The sequence below is a fragment of the Tenrec ecaudatus genome, chromosome 8, assembly GCF_050624435.1.
Source record: "Tenrec ecaudatus isolate mTenEca1 chromosome 8, mTenEca1.hap1, whole genome shotgun sequence".
Lineage (NCBI taxonomy): Eukaryota > Metazoa > Chordata > Mammalia > Afrosoricida > Tenrecidae > Tenrec > Tenrec ecaudatus.
In genome coordinates, this window is record NC_134537.1 from 11,754,500 (window position 1) to 11,772,626 (window position 18,127).

Sequence of the window (18,127 nt, forward strand, 5' to 3'; positions counted from 1 at the left end):
ATATTTCTATTGCAGGAAGAGGTTCAGACAGGTAAAAAATAATAATTTTTTTAATGGTTGTCCCATGAAGTCATCCAATAACCCTGGTTTTGCCCATGCTTTGATCCTGTATTCTCCACCCTGCCATTTCTGGGAAATTTGGGGCCTAATTTCTAAAATTAGAAGACCCAATTCGGGGGTGGGTTAGGAGGGGGGTTGTAAATTATCAAGAGTTCATGAGGGAGTAGGGGGAAATGAGCTAATTTCAAGGGCTCAAGTAGAAAGAAAATGTTTTGAAAATGATGATGGCAACATAGGTACAAATGTGCTTGACACAACAGGTGGATTGTGGTAAGAACTGTAAGTACTCCAATAAAATGATAGAAAACAAAAAGGACCGAATTCTTGACAGGGAAGTGGAAACCGCCTGAGGTGTTCTTCTAGGATCCCAGCTCCCGGTGGTGGTGGTCTCTAGCCAATTCAAGCTCCGGGGAGCCCACGTGTATCCAAGTGCAAGTGCTCCAGGTGATTTTTCTAGGCTGTGACCTTTGGGAAACTGGTTGCTTTTCTTCCACAGTGGGGCTGGGAGGGTTGGATGGGTTATCAGACCTGGTCCATACTGTCCGCCTGCCCCCCATCCCCAGCCCTGGCCTCTTGTTGATCCCCCGCCCCTGTCTAAACGCGGCTCCCCACTGAGGTCGGTCGGTCCTGTAGCTGGGAAGACTGGGTAGGACCACCCCTGAGCTGGGTAGGACCACCCCTGAGCGCAAATCCGTAGCGCAGACGTTGGCTGGGGCCAGCGGGTCTCAGGGGAGGGGGCTCGCCAGCCGGGCAGCGGGCCTGGGGAGGCGGGTACTTGGGTCTGGCCAGCTCCCCACTCCCAGATCGCAACTAGCAGGCTTCCAGGACGCACACGGGCTCTCTCCGCCCCTACCCTCACAGCTCTGCCTCCTCCTCCATCTCCTCCTCCATCTCCTCCTCCTCCTCCTCCTCCTCCTCCTCCTCCTCCTCCTCCTCCTCCTCCTCCTCCTCCTCCTCCTCCTCCTCCTCCTCGCAGCACACAGCTCACCTCCCCCATGACCCCCCTACTTAGGTTTCTTACGAAAAAGTGCTAAGAATTCCCAGAAGGTCCAGGATGTGAAGTCACTGACTTGATGTCACCAGGCGCATTTCCAGGAATCAGAAACGTTGTGAGGGAGGAAGGAAACTTCAGAAGTCGTGGGTGCTGTGCATGACTGGACTGGGCTGTGTGCCAAACTCGTGTCCACGCGAGTCTTGGTCATCCTCCCCGCCTCCTCCCCACCCCACCCCGCCTCCCAAGGACAAGATGCTTCCTTCACAGTTTAAGGATGTCCATCAAGCAGAAATACTGATTGATCTGTATGCAAAGTCAGAGTCCCCTACTCCGTGGTCTGAGTGCCAGAGGGGAAACGGGCGCTTTGAGCCACGAGAGAAAGAACTAGCTGGCCCTTCTACTCTGGAACAATTGCCAATCAGACTGGGACTTTGAGTGAACCCACCCCTTTAATTTAGCCATTTCACAAATAGGGATTTATCCTACAGGCTCACATATACAGCTAGATGCCTAACTGGTTCAGGATTGAGTGGACTGCAGCGAGTTGTAAAGGTTGCTTTTAATCTTGTCTTTGTGACATTAATGGGGCAAGATAAGTTTAGGGTGTTTGCAGTCAGTCTTTACAAGATGTAAAAAGAACAGAAGTGGACTAGCAAGAAAGCAGAAGGGGAAATGGGGGCGGGGGGGGGGGGGGGGGAATGGCAAACTTCAAGTGAAGATTGCCCTGGGGCAGGAGCTCAGAGCACCTTAATCCAAAGTCAACAGGGATAGAAAGCCTTCCCCAAGAACCAGCCCTCTGAATTGGGACCTCTGGCCCACTAAAGAGGAACCCTGGTGGCATAGTGGTTATATGTTGGGCTGTCAACTGCAAGGTTAGCAGTTCAAAACCAGCAGCAGCTCCTCGTAGAAAGATGGGGTTTTCTACACTCAAAGTTACCATCTCGGGAACTCTCAGGGGCAGTTCTACCCTGTCTTATAGAGTTGCTATGAGTTGGTGTTGACTAGATCAGCAGTTCTCAACCTATGGGTTGTGACCCCATTGGGGGTCAAATGACCTTTCACAGGGGTTGTCTAAAACCATCTTAAACACGTTTCCGATGGTCTTAGGAACAGAGACAGCTCCTCCATCCACATGCAGATATGCAAATCTGGTGAGAAAGAAGCTATCTCAGCCTTCACACTGACTGGCTTTTTACCCATACTGTCACAAAATGTAGCAATGTAGTTTACTGTTGTTATATTAAGACTGTTACTCATGCTACACCATGCTTCAAGACAAAATTTCATGTATTTGTCATTAGAAATACTTATTTCACAATATATAGTTACATATTGTTTGGGTGACTAATCACTATGCTTTTAAGTATGTTCAATTTGTAACCATGAAAATACATCCTGCATCTCAGATATTTACATGATGATTCATAACAGTAGCAAAATGACAGTTATGAAGTAGCAACGAAAATAATTTTATGGTTGGGGGTCACCACCACACGAGGAACTGTATTAGGGGGTTGAGGCATTAAAAAGGTTGAGAGCCACTGGTCTAGATAGTAGTGAATGAGTGAGCCAGCTACCTAAATGTTGAGAGAAATAAATTTTCATTTGTCAGAGCCACCATGGGTGTGGAATTCCTGTTACATCCGTCTTGGAGAATGAATTCATGCAAATAATGAAAATGAGGAGCCTGGGGAAGAAATTAGCAACATGCGTGAAGGAGTGAGAACTGCCCTGAATCTTCAGAGCAAGGGGCAGAACTGTTCCCGGGGGGTTCTGACCCAGTCACTCTTTAGAAAGCCTGATCTTTCGCTGAAGACCATCCAGCTGGGGTGGTTCGAACTGCTGACCTGAGCAGCCCAGTGCATAGCCAGGATTCCACAGAAAAAAAGAAAATGGGGGGGAAAAGTTTTAGAAACTTGAACGGGCTGTTTAGATTGCGTGATCAAAGAAGCCTTCTTGAACAAGCTGGCATTTGAGCAAAGACCAACAGGAGATAAGAGAATGTCAGGCATCTGCCAGGCAGTGGGCAGAGCTAGTGCCCAGGCCCTGAGGCAGGACTTTACTTGGCGTGTGAGAAGCAGTGTGGAGGCTAATATGGCTGAAGTCAGGGGGGCAAAGGGCACAGGGAAGAGTGGCAGTCAGGTGAGTGGAGTGAGCCTGCAGGGCCTTTCCAGGCAGATGAGGACCTGGGGCACACATGGGAGAGGTCCATAGCTGACCTCAGTTTTGAAAGACCCCTCTGGCCGCTGAGATAGCCCATAGCAAGGCAAGAGCAGAGTGAGTCCCAGAGGCCAGGGCAGCACTTACTGAAGTTCCCCAGGTGAGAGAGGTGACATGGTTTGGACCAGGGGAAACAGAAATCTGAGGAGAGTTTAATAGAGGGACGCTCCCCCTGTCTCTTGCTAGCAGAGCTGTCCACGGCGTCCTGGTGGTGCAATGGTTAAGCGCTCAGCTCGGAGCTGAAAGGGAAGCCGTTCAAACTCACTAGGAGATAGACGTGGCAGTCAGCTTCCATAAAGGATTTACCGTTTTGGAAACTCTGGGGACCATTCTCCCCTGTCCTACAGAATCGGCTCGCTGTCAACAGACTGTGCTGATGGACCCTACGTGTAGAAAAATTGCCAGGACAGTGCAGAATCCTGGAAGGAGTAAGGGCCAGGACTTAACCAGCCCTAGTGCTTGAGGGGCGACAGGAAGAAGTTACTAGACTCGGGGACCCACCTGGCGAGAGCTGATGGACAGGAGGAGCTGGGGCTTTGGCTGAAGCAATGCAGCCAGCCCACGGCAAGGTGCAGGGGTGCCTTCTGACCTCATTCTCTTCCTCTCCTTTCAACTCCTGTTAATGGGAGGAGGGGAAGGGAGTGTCAAACAGCAAAGGAGCCCATGGATTCAGTCCCTAAAGGTCAGGTCCCTGAGACAGGGCAAGGGAGGATGGGTGGAGGGTGGATGTGGATCCTCCGATGGAAGATGGAATTCACTCCACACAGGAGTCATCAGTGGAAAGATAAGATAAACGGCAGAGGTCACTGCCCTGGGGGCCTTCATACGAGGAGGTGGACCAGTAACAGAGAAAGATCCTCCCAAGAGGCTGTCAAGGAGACCAGAAAGCAAACCCTTGAGCCTGAAGCCAGTCAAGTGAAGCAAGTGTTTCTGTCTGGTAGGAGAGATGGACAGTGGGCGATAGGGCTGTGAGGACCATTCCAGATAGGTCAAGTAAGAATGATGTGTGTGTGTGTGTGTGTGTGTGTGTGTGTGTGTAATAGACGTCAGGGATTCCAGGAAAGAGAAAGAAAGTAGCTAGTAATGTCTCTAGCAGAGAGACCCAGGGCTAAACAGAAGCAAGAAGAGCCAAACCTTTGGTTCTCTTCCTCCTGGTTATTTTCAACCATGTACATATATGCATGTTACCAAAAGGAGGACAAAAATGTTTTAAATTGTAGCAGAAAAAAATATTAATTTATGGACAGAGCCCATCCGCAATTTGCTCTCCTCACCTAGAAGGCTCCCCGGGGACTAACCTTGAGACTGGAGGACAAAAAGAGGAGCATGGGAGGGGCGGGGACCCAGGAAGAACCGCCCCCCTGTGTCAATTCAGCGGTAGACTGAGAGCATTGACCTCTGCTGGCTGCTTTCAACTTCCTCTTTTCCTTTCATGCACTGTAATCACCTTCAATTGCTTGCACCTCCCCCCAGCTAACCTAAGACTTCAGGAAAGCTTAATTCTACCCATTTTGGTTATATATATATATATATATATATATATATATATATATATATATATATATATATATATATATTTCATATAATGTGTTTTAAGAATTTTCAATCTTGTGCATCAAAAAGAACTCCTCTGTAAGAAATCACATAAGCACAGATAGTAGTTTAGAAGAGAGAGCTTCTTTAGTTATTTTTCTGATGACCCTTATGTCTTGGATAAGGTATTTATTTTCTCTAGCAGGACAGAAAACCTTTAAACTGGAAACAGTGTAACAGTATATATATATATCCCCATCTCCAGCTAAGAATCAGTTCCAACACCTTAGCGGGAGAAAGACCAACAATCGAATTTTAAAATGGGCAAAGAACTTGAATAGACATTTCACCAAAGAAGATAAACAAAATATGCTCAATATCATTAGTCATTGCCCCAAACCCCCATTGTTGCCCCATCAATTCTGATCACAGCAAACCTACAGGATAGAGTAGAACTGCCCCCACAGGGTTTCCAAAGCTATACATCCTTAGCAAAGCAGCCAGAGACATCTTTCTCCCTCTGAGTAGCTGGTGAGCTCGAACTGCCAACCTTTCTGCTAGCAGCCAAGCTACTCGTCGAAACCCTGCAGGACAGAGCAGAGCTGCTCCTTAGGGTTTCTGAGACTGAATCATTAGAGGAACAAACAGTTCCATCTTTTTCCTGCAGAGCCCCTGGTGTGTTTTAACCACTTACCTTGCATTTAGTAGGTAGCCCAGCTCTTAATTGACAGCAGTAGCCACCGGGGTATAACTCATGAAGGAAATGAAAGTCAAAACCATCATGAAATAGCATTGCATCCCTATGAAGCTAGTTGTCGCTGAGTCGACTCTGATTCATGGAGACTCCGTGTGGGTCAGAATAGAACTAGGCTTCGTAGGGTTTCTAAAGCAGACAACCAGGCCTTTCTCCCCGGCTAACTCTGGGTGGAATTGAACCTGCAGCCTTTCAGTTAGCAGGGGACCCCTTGTTTACCCCACTCAGATCCTCCTTACCCCCACGAGGATGCCTGGACAATGTGAAGGGATTAAAACTCTGGTTCATTGGTGTTATGAATGTAGCATGGTGCTGTCCTGTGGAAAAGTGGGGGGTTCCTCAATTCCACTCCCAGCTAGAAAACCTCAAAACTTCTTGCCCTCCAGTTGATGTGGCTCACAACGACCCTATAGGACAGGGCAGAACTGGCCCCGGGGGTTTCTGAAACTGCCACTCTTGACCAGAGTAGAAAGCCCCGCCTTTCTGCTGCAGAGCAACTGACTGGTTGTTTCGAACTGCTGACCTTTCAGATCACAGCCTAGTACGTGATTACCACACCACCCGGGCGCCTCATTCCTACCTGCATGCCCCAAATTATTGAAAGCAGAAATCAAGCAGATACGTGTGCGCTAATGTTCCCGGCAGCATTGTTCACAACAGCTAAAAGGTGAAGACAACCCAAGTGTTGGATAAGTGAAATGTGTAGCACATACAAAAAGGAAGCTTCTTGGCACAGGAGGAAAGCATTAGGTGACTAACCAACCGACAGGTTGGCAGTTCAAACCCACCAGCCACTTTGTAAAGATAGTGGGGGGGATGGATGTCTGCTTCCATAAAAATGTATGAAAGTCATGGACCAGGTCTAGTCTGTTTTATGGAGTGTCTATGAGTCTCAGCTCCATGGACCTGGGTCATAAAGAGAGGAGGTCTGACACATGGGACAGCATGGATAAACCTGAAGACATTTACGCTAAGTGAAATAAAGGGGCACATATTGCATGATCCCCGTTTTATGAATTATTCAGACTAGGCAAATGTACAGAGGCCAGAATGTCTTAGAGGCAGGGGGGCGGGGCTGATGGGAGAGGGAAACGGGGACGCCTTGCTAAAGAAGTAGCTTCTGAGAACATTTGGAAGTGGTGACATGGAAGTCACAGATTGTACATAAAAATGGAAGAAATGACAAGTGTTTTCTTACAGATATTTCAACACAACAGGAGGGAAAAAAAGAATCAGGCCTAAATTAGTGTAAATTCTTTCAAGATTATTGTACTGATTCTTATCTCTATTGCAGGTCCTGAGGGTGGGGCCTTCAATGGAGGCAGCCTCTTTCCCTGACGCCTTTCTGAGATGGTGTGTTAGTCTGGGATGACTAGAGAAACAAATCCAGGGAGACTCATATGTGAATAAGAAAAAGCTGTATCTAAAGAGTCATTGCATATTAAGAAAATATCCCAGCCCAGTGCAGATCAAGTCCATAAGTCTGATATTAGCTCATATGTCTGATCCCAGTCTATAAATTCCTCTTCAGACTCATGCAACGTATGCAACGACACCAAATGCAGGAAGATCACAGGCCAGTGGGTGGAAAGTCTGGTGGATCCAGTGGTGGTAGAAGCATTTCAGCACTGGTGTGTGTCTCCAAGTGGCTCCTCCAGCTCCAGGGCTTGGGTTCTATCTTTGTTCCAAGTGGCTTGTCAGCAGGAAGGCAAAGCATAGTGTGTGTGTATCTGGCCTCCAGTGAGCTAGTTATCTCCTTAGCACGTCCAAGTGAGGTCATCAAGCTGTGACCTGATTGACAGGCTAAACTCTATCCCTTCACTCTTAATAGTCTCAAGTTGACATCATATTATGTAACTACCACAGGCAGCCTCCTCTAGGATCTCAAACCCAGTTCAGAAAGCTTTTCTGTTAACAAATGGAGGGATGGGAGAAGGAGAATGGCGGTGGGTAGCTTTGGGAAACTTATCTTCCCTCCCCTCCCCTTCCCTTCTCTTCCCTTAGCAGCTTCCTTGGCCAGGGAGTGGGGTTCCCTATTTGACAGATATGAGATTTGTCTGATGTGGGGTTTCCCAAAGGCCAGTGGCCAGAAAGAGAGCAGGGAGTCTGATAGTGATGTGCAAAGATCCGTTCCGGCCCCCTGCTCCATCTCCATCTCTCCCACTCCCCAAGAAACTCAAAGGACTCCTCAACCTTCCCTACACTTTTCCATCTCCCTGCCTTTGTCCTGCTGAAAAAGACAGCTCCACTCAGTGGAGTCCTGGAGCCAGCTCAGCCTGGCTCGTGAGCAGAACCTGGGCATCCCTGTCCAGTTTCACATTCAGTGGCTCATCGCTTGATATCAGCCATGGTGGAAGAATTTACACCATGAACATGAATGGGCACACACTAGAAAGCATGGCCTTTTCCTACCCAGAGAAGTCGTTTATGAAGACATGACTGTCCCCATTCCTGCTGCTGCCACTTAAAAGTGCTGTGACTCAGAGCAGTCACTTCCTGACCTGCTCTGAGTTTCAGTTTCCTTGTCCGTAAGTTGGAACACCCAGTCTCCATTGCATCGGATTTGTTTCTGACTCTCCGTGACCCTATAGGACAAAGTAGAATGGCTCCTCAGGTCTCCTAGACTGTCCTCTTTATGGGCGCCTACCCAGGAGCAGTTGGTGGGTTCACACTCTTCCAGTTAGCAGGCAAGTAAGTGTTGAAGCGTTGTGCCCCAGAACTCCTTATAGATATCTACCTAATAGGGTTGTCAGAGGATTAAAGTGACCATAGCCCTGTGGCGTGTTCAACGCAAACTTTGGCTCTTAGTAAGTACTGAATGTGCGTTAGCACAGGTCCAATTATCTACAACTGCATCACAAATCACCCCCCCACCCCAAACTTAATAGTTGAACACAACCATTTCTATTTTTCTCATGAATCTAATGTCATTAGAATTTGGTGATCATCATCTGAAGGCATTCATACATCTAAGAGTCAATGTGACCTGTCCGCCTAGATCTTGACTGGGTCTGTCTGGGCTTCCTCACAGTATGGTGTGGTGGATGAATTCCAAGGTTGAGAGTCTCGAGAAAGAGCCAGACTGTCACTCTATCACCTTCTCTAACCCACGCTTGTAAGCCACACAGCATTGCTCCTGTCTTCTATTCATCAGAAGCCAGCCACTGAAGCAGGTCCAAAGTCTGTTCTGTCTGGGGTTCAGGGTGAACTCTCTTAGCTTGGGGTGTCTCAGTCTGTCGAGTGGAAATCAGGAAAGTTCTGTAGACTGAACCCATGAAACAGATAATCACATTCCTTCATCAGAAGCCAACTTTTTTCTTTCTGAAAAAGGTGGACAGGATCATAAGCTTTTCTCAGGTGAAATAGTTAAAGACTAAGCAGAGAGACAGAGCCCGCCTTCTTCCATAAGACCTGAATTCACTGTGCTTCACCTTCCTGTTGACAAGCCATATGGAGCCATGCTAATGGCAGCCAGAGTCCTAGAGATGCATCTACCGCCGTTGGATCCACAGGAATTTCTATCCACCAGCCCGCAATCTTCCTGCATTCAATATCATTGCATGTGCTCTGTGAGTCTAAATAGGAATTTATGGACTATTATTGGATATATGGGCTAATATCAGAATTATGGACTTGGTTTGCATTGGGCTGAGATGTTTGCTTAATATACAATTTTTCTTTGATATAAAGTGCTGTCTTACACATACACACACACACACACCTGAATCAATCTCGTGGGCACATTGAGACCCCCAGAGCAGGAGTCTCATCCCAGAGAGAAGCATGTGGGTTGACACATGCTATTTGAATGGTGTTATAAATTGGATTGTGCCTCCCCCATACCCCCCCAAATGTGTTGTATATCTTGACTCCTATACCTGCAAGAGCAGGAGAAAGGCGAGGCTTTCTACTCCCGTAAAGAGTTACAGTCTTGGAAATCCACAGGGACAGTTCTAGCCTGCCCTGTAGGGTTGCTGCGGGTTGGTATTGACTTGAAGGCAGTGAGTGTGAGTTTTATTTTATCTTTTTTAGTTTTGTGTGTATATGTGCAAGAATGGACTCAAAAACAATAATTGTGCGCATGGCGCAGGATGGAAGAGTGTGCTGTTCTGTTGTGCTTGAAGTCACAGCTGACGGTGTTCCTATGGTTATAATCTCACTAGGGATGTATTTTTGATCGTTGGAACGTATTATCGTAAGGTCTATCTTGAGTTGATCTCTTGAAATAGAAAGAACAGTTCCATCCAGCCCCTTTCCTGGTCTCTCTTTGTGTCTCTCCACGCTGCCCTCCCTGCTTTCCAGAGATGACCCCTGCTCGTCTGTGAGAATGTAGTCTCGTAAGCTTCACTTGAACTCCTAAAAGCTTATTTACACACACACACACACACACACACACACACACACACACAGAGAGAGAGAGAGAGAGAGAGAGAGAGAGAGAGAGAGAGAGAGAGAGAGCAGATTAAGCAAGGGGACACAGGTATTGCAAGATCCTTCCCCCAGAGCCGACACAGCGAAAACCTTCCCCTAAAGGTGGTGCGCTGAATGTGGACTCCTAGCCTCCTGAACTGTGGTACAGTAGTCAAGTGTTTGGCTGCTACCCTAACGGCTGGCAGTTCAAACCAATCAGCCCCTCAGAGGGACAAAGACGTGGCGGTGTGCTTCCATAAGGATCTCAGCCTTAGAAACTCTAATAAGGAAGTTCTGTTCTGTCCCGTAGACTCACTATGGGTAGGACTGGCCTTGTCAGCCACCGTTCGGTTGGTGGAACTGTGAGGAAATAGCCGTCTGTTTGTCCAAGCCACCCGCTTGCGCTGGTACAGCAGCACTAGATCACAGATGGAGACTTCTTTGGGGAAAACCTGTCCAAGAGAAACCGCTAATTCAACGGTGGGAGTCAGAGAGCGTCTTTCTACTACACAAGGGCTGAGGCTGGGAGGGCCTCCGAGGGGTGAGGACCCAGCCCCTCAACTAGCCAGAGGCCCCATCCAGGCTCCTACTGCTCCGTCCTTATTCTCCTCCTGCCCAGGGCTTATGTCAACAGGTTCCTGTCCGCTCTCTGGGTGGATGCTCCTGGACGCCAGGCCTGGGGGTGGGGTGGAGTGCAGGCCAGACGGTCCAAGTCCAAGAAGACCTCCCAACGTCTCAGGATGCACTTTTGCTCCGCTGGTTCCACTACGGAAAGCCCTGCCTCGGATGGCGGGGGTGGCCTTACACAGATCAAGTCCCTACTCTGGGCCTCACCCTTCCTATTTCTAAAATCAGCAGGGTCAACTAGAGAAGTTATTCCTGAAGGGTCAGCTGGGATATTTCAGAGAGAGAGAGGAGAGGGGAGGGAGGGAAGGAGGGACGGAGAGAGAGAGATAAAAAAGAGAAAGGAGAAAAGGGGAGAAGACAGAGGAGAGGGGGGAGAGATAGAAAGACAGTGTAAGAGGGGGAGAGGGAGGGAGGGAGAGAGAGAGAAGAGTGAAAGAGGAAAGAGAGAGAGAGAGAGAGAAGACCAACATAGAAATGTGATCACATGTACTGGGGCAAATGATATTCCAGAATGAGATCGGATATATGCGAGGGGTGCAATGAAGCGAAAGCCGAGGGGTGGGAATGGCTATTGAAAGATGGGGTTCTGTCCATCTGGCAGCACATGGCCTCTCGTCCCCAGGCGCTGGCTCCCGTGGCCCCGTTCCACAGTACCAGGGAGCCCGAGGAGGCTTTTGCACCCTCTTCCCATCCCACCCGGTCGGTATTTCCAACACCCACTGAGTGTTTCCGTGCGCATCAGATAACCATTCCATGCCAGATGTGGAGGCGTCGTGTCCTGAGAGACCGAAGGGAAATCACCACCACCGGAGCCCGTGAGTTACATCGGTGCTGTCTCCTTCCAGAGAAGAGCAACACAGTGCACTCTGTGGCCCCTACATGGCTGTTATGCTCAGCTTGAGACCCGTGCAAGCGCTTGGCCAAATGACCGGATCAGACGACCTGTTTGAATGCCACCTAAAATCAACGGCACACCGTGTGGGAGAGCGATTGCTATCCCAAAGGAGCGCAAGCAGACAATCGGCGCTCTTGTTCAATAAAGTCACGGTGGCAAGCCTTGGTAGCTGTTGACCCAGAATTAATTCTATCCCTTCTTTCTTCTAACAGATCCCCGGTTTTGATTCCTGCCCAAGAGCTTTTCATGGCAGGCAAAGAACTCCAAGTTACAAGTTGTCTAAGTCAGCCCTGCTTTCCCAGCCTCCTTTGCAGCTCTAAGGGACAGACCCTGCCGGCCAAAGAAAGATCCAGGACGTGCTCTGTGGAAGAGTGCTTCTGAGGCATGGTGGGCTTGCTGAGCCAGGAATGCAGGTGCTGGCCCTGCACTGAAGGCTTCCTCGCTGGGCGCAGGCAGTCATGGTACCTGGTGCAAGCAGGAAGCCAAAAACACAAGGTGAAGACTGAGAACATTCTCGAGATGTCAAGCTTCGGAAGGAACACCGGTGGCTGGTGGCCGAGTTCCCAACTTCCTCTGACACACAGTGTAGAAATACCTTCTGGCTGGAGGTGTCAAAAGGATCAGGTATCAGGCATCATCAGAACAAAAAAATCTTATAGTGAATGAGTGGGGGGAGTGCGGAGTGGAGATCCAAACCCATTTGTAGGTCACTGGAGATCCTCTTACAGAAGGGTCTCAGGGAGGAGACGAGCTAGACAGGGTGTGATGTAGCAATGATGAAAAATACAACTTTCCTCTAGTTCCTAAATACTTCTTCCCCACCCTCCCCCACTATCATGATCCCAATTCTACCTTGCAAGTATGGCTAGACCAGAGTGTGTACACTGGTACAGATAGGAACTGGAAACACGGGGAATTCAGGGTGGATGATCCCTTCAAGACAAGTTGTGAGAGCGGCGATACTGGGAGGGTAGAAGGAGGGTGGGTTGGAAAGGGAGAACTGGTTACAAGATCTACATGTGACCTTCTCCCTGGGGAATGGACAACAGAAAAGTGGGTGAAGGGAGACGTTGGACAGGGCAAGATATGACAAAATAATAATTTATAAATTATCAAGGGTTCATGAGGGATGGGGGAGGGGGCAGGGAGGGGAAAAACGAGGACCTAATGCCAGGGGCTTAAGTGGAGAGCAAATATTTCGAGAATAATGAAGTCAATGAATGTACAAAAGTGCTTTACACAATTGATGTATCTATGGATTGTGATAAGAGTTGTATGAGCCCCTAATAAAATGATTAAAAGAAATACCTTCTAGTATGTGTAAAGCCTTGGTAAAGCTGGGGTCTTTATGACTGATAATCATGGAAAACGTCCCTAATAGGTGCACCTCTGATGGATGCAGTATGATTCAGCCCACCTTGTGTTTCCAGAAAATAGATGCGTTATCTTCTGCTGCCATGCCAGAAGGACCACAATTAGATAATCAAACTGATGCTCTCACATGTTAAGAAGCTAGTAGTATAAATCCAGGCATAAGCTCAAGGAGGTGACGTCTCTCTGTTGACCCTGGGGGAAGGGTCTTGTCTCCTCCCAATGTCTGTGGGCCTGGCATTCCTCGGGGATGTCCATGTGTCTTGCCATCAGTCTTCCCCTGGGCCTAGGGCAGTGGTTTTCCACCTTCCTCATGTCGCGAGCCTTTCATACAGTTCCTCATGTGGTGGGGACCCTCCAACCATAAATTGTTTTCATTGCTACTTCAACACTGTCATTTTTCTATTGTGATGAATTGGGCGACCCCTGTGAAAGGGTCGTTCGACCACCCAAAAGGGTCACAACCCACAAGTTGAGAACCATTGGTTGCATAATTTTCATGTCAACGTAATGATATAAAAATGTACGGGTGGAGACTAGCCTGTCAGTCAGGTCACAGGCTGATGGCACCTCCTGGTGGGCGTGACCTTCTCATAAGGAGGATCCTAGGAACTTCCGCTCTCTCTCTCTCTCTCAGCCTTCACCTTCCTGATAAGGAGCCATGCTGAGGCCTGCGTGGGCCTGGGGCAGGTGGAGGTGTGTCTACCACCATTGGACCCTTAAAGCTTTGCACCCACCAGCTTGTGATCTTCTTACATCGTGGCATGTGGCTTCGTGAGTCTGAAGAGTGATTTATGGACTAGAACTGGACTTAAGGACTTGATTTAGACTGGGCTGGGATGTGTGCTTGATATCCAATTACTCGTTGATATAAAGCTCTTTCTTACACATATATGCATGTCACTGGATTTGTTCCTCTAGTCAACCCAGCCTAACACAGCTATGAAGTTCAAAGGACAGGTTCTGCCCTGTCTCTTCTTTCTTGGTGACCTCAGCAGGTATCCCTTGCTCCCACGCTCACTTCTCTTGCCTTTTGTATCTTGTAAGGGGGGAAAAATGGTGATGCAGGCCACATGCCAGGGACGGTCTCCTTACATCAGATGGAGGCTGTGCGACCCGTCAGAGTGCTGTATTCCTCCCTCCGACACCAGGACCATCGAATCCCCTTACAATGGACGGGCCAATCACAGGAGGCCACACCGTGGGGCATGATGACCTCATTACATAACTGACAAATGACACTACTCCTATATATCTCCTAAACCATTGAGAATTATGGCCCAGCCAAGTCAACACACATTAGGAGGCTCTGGTGGTGGTAGGGCACAAAATACAGCCCATGGCACGAGGGAAACAGGCTTGGTAACTTTTTGCTCTGTGTATCGCTGGATTCCTGTGCACGATTAGAGGAGGGCGTCCCAGCAGGGTATGGGGAGAGGGAAAAGGGCATTAGGGCACTCAGTCAGTGCCCGGTTTCCCACTTGCGAGTCACCATGGGTAAGATGCATCATTCAATCACAAACAAACTCACTGCCATCAAGTCAACTCTGACTCGGAGCCACCCGCAGGACAGACCAGAACTGCCCTGGTGGATTCCCAAGGCTGCCCTTCACAGAGGTAGGAAGCTTCGCCTGTCTCCTGCAAAGTCACTCGTGGGTTCGAACTGCTGACCTTGTAACCACTACACCACCCGGGCTGACAGCCCACCTAACTCTCTCTCTCCTGGAGACCCCCTTCTATCTCCTCTTTTTCCTTTGGGCCTGTTGGCAGTGAAAGCTCTGCTGCTGGGGTCATCCCTTATGGCCCTCCTGCAGACACATTGGTGGGCAGTTCTTTTGTTAAATATGACTTCTTAAAATCATCTGATTTTGAGTGTGCATTTTCTGTTGGCACCTGACTGATCAACTCGCATCAATTCAGAGAATTTTAAACACCCCCCTCCACACACACACACACACACACACACACACAATGTGCATCTGAACACCAACTGGATTCACAAAGACCAGCTGTCAGGCAACAATCCAGCTCCTGATCTTGATCTGTGTCTGAACAAAGAGCAGAGTGAATGCCTTCAATTCGACAAGTTCCCTTCAGAGCACTCTGCAGAGAAATGGACCCCAAATAAAAGACACTGTTGACCCAAGCATGGCGGCTGTTGAGGGAAAGAGATTCACATGAGGTTTTAAAACAAGAAATGACACAGCCTTCCTCTGTGTCCGGGGTACTGCTTGGATGTAGGTGACTCCATTCAGCAGCAGTATCTCGGTTCTGTCATCTGCTGGTTCTTTGGCTTCCAGGTGAGATGGTCACTGTTTCTCATGTGGAGAACAAGACAGCAAGATGCCCCTGTAAATATGACTCTTTCTCTACGTTTCAAAGTCATCTTCTCTGGGCAAAGAAGTAAATAAATAGAAAGACAGCCACTAGAAACCATGAAAAAAAAAACAGACGATCAACTTTCAACTCCTCAGACGAAAATACAAACACATATGCATAGCAAGCAAAACAGAACACACACCGAGAGAAAGTGTTAAAATGGAAAACAGAGCCTAAGGTCAGATTAGGAGCCTCGGTGGCATAGTGGTTATGAGCCGGCCTGCGATCCTCACGATCAGCAGTTCAAAACCAGCAGGGCTTTCTACAATAGTTACAGTCTCAGAAACTCACAGGGGCAGGTCTACCCTGTCCTGCAGGGTCACTATGAATTGACATCGATGACTACCTGGCAGTGAGTTTGGTCTTGGTTTAAGATAAGATGAGAGAATCGTAGTGCATCACAAATCAACAAAAGAAAGTGAAATAAGCCCACTCTTTTGATAGGGAAAAAAAATCCAAAAAAGAGTCCCACATTGGATGGTAAAACAATGTCTCATCATTCTATTTTAGCAAGACATGTATCTTCACCAAAATAACCAGGGAAGGTTAAATATAAGACATAAACCAAGCGCTACCAGAAAACGCTGGGTGAAACAGCAACATGACTCAGCTGGGGTTATAAAATCAAAACTCGGTTTGAGGTAAAAGGGAGTTTGCCCACGTGTGAGCCAAGACACTAAGCCGTCTGAAGAATGTAGTGTTCAGAGATCTCTGCACCAAGTAGCATGGCTACTTGGTCAAGAATCAGATCACATGACCACAAAGAATTAAAATACCCAGAAATGTGAGTTGAACTTGGGAAAAGAACAACAGTAGGTTTCCACCTACCCCATCAGCTCAAGACACACCAAGAAAAAATATAAGGATGTGAAGATCCTGAAGCAACATTCGATGTGATTCAAGTGAATGTTGTCCGCGGGTCACTATGAGCAGGAAGGGACTCAAGGCTACCATCAGTAGCAGCAGCAGCAACAAAGTTGATACACAAAGATCTCAAATGAGATACTAGCAAGAATAAGTCAGCACGCTATCAAAAGAATGATTTAGCGTGTCCAAGAGAGCTCAGCCAAGTAACCAATCCAGGTGGTTCAACAGTGTTAGCAAGTTGCTAATAAAACTCACTGTGTTGACAGGGCAAAGAAAACTATCTGATATTTTCTCAAAGGATGCCCACAGGGCATTGGACAAAAATCCCACGTCTGTTCCTGCTAACAATAAACAAAATTGCAGAGGAAGAAAATATAATGGATGCGTCCTTCAAATAGTTTTATACGTGCACGTGTGTGATGAAAGTGGGGTGATGGGTGAGCATCATCCTGAAGTGAAACAGAAAATATATCCCCATGAAAGTCCAAAAGATGGAGAGAGTGCCATGTCTCCCCCACTGTCACTGATCATGGCTCCACTGGGTCAAACTGAAACCGTGAGACCACAATGAGAAGCACAAGCAGAAAGAGGAAGCTAAGCGATGCACACATGATGAGATTGAAAAATGCACGACCATTAGAGGCCCTAAGAGAATTCAGGTCGGTTAACATACAAAAGGCAATAAGCCTCAAACTCACTGACATTGAGTCGACTCTGACTCACAGTGGTCCTACAGGATAGGGTAGACCTGTCCCCGTGAATTTCCAAGACTAACTTTTTCCACAGAGTAGAAAGCCAAGTCTTTCTCACCTGGAATGGCTGGAGGGGTTCAGATCGCTGCCCTTGGGGTTAGCAGCCCAATGCCCAAGCCCTGAATTTGAAAACATGCATATCTATAACTTACCAGAAAGTCTAATAGGCATTCTGTTTACAGCAGCAACACAAAAGATATTTAGAAATGTATTTAAAGGAGTTCATTGCACCTTTAGAAAGATAACACTAATATTATACAGAGAAGTCAACATCCCATGCGAAGCTTTTGGATAAGAAGGCTCGACATGTTAAAGACGTTAATGCCTTTTCAGTGAACTTGTCAGCTGGAACCCACTAAGAGGTTCAAGGGAGAGAACTCTTGTTTGTGTCCAATTCTGACTCATCGTGAACCTGTATGACAGGGTAACATTCACCCCTTCGGGTTTCTGAGACTGTACCTCTTTGCGGGAGTAGAAAGCCTCTTCTTTCTCCCACGGACCCGCCTGGTGATTTCCCACTTCTGACCTTGCAGCCAGGATAATACTACAAGTGGTTCTCCACCATGCTTTCAGAGGGAAAAATCGACTTGCTGCCCCAGAGTCCGGGCAGACTCTTAGCAGTCCTATCGAACAGGCATACCCGCCCCTGTGGGTTTCTGAGATGCCACTCTAACTCTTGTATGGGAGTAGAAAGCCTTGTCTTTCCCCCTTGGAGCGGCTGGTGGTTTTTAACTGCTGCCCTTGCCTTTAGCAGGCCAATACATAACCACTCCACCATCAGGGCTTCTAGAGAAAAGTGGTGGACTTATTTATATTGTGGTAGGGAACACAGCACAGAAAGCCCAGAATTGCTACAGCATATATTTAAGAGATTTCAGGAATAGAATAATTTAAGGCTTCTAAACGGCAAAAATATACCATAAACCAAGTTAAAAATTTTTTTAAAGCACACTACATGTTACAGACAGAAGGGCTTGTCTTCTTAATCCTCAAAGAGCATAAACAACCCAGAATAAAAAGAGTACACACTATAAATTGACATTTTACACCAAAATACAAATGGCTTATAAAAGTCTCAACTTCACTCACAGTTAGAGAAGTGCCGGTGAAGACAGTAAATTGTCCTCCTATCAGATTAGCAGAGATCAATATATTTGATAACAGTTAGTGTCAAGGAAGGCTTGGGAGAGAAACGTTCTCAGACCCTGTTGGTGCAATTTCTACGAGGGTGATTTGGCAGTGTCTGTCAAAATCCTTTGACCCAG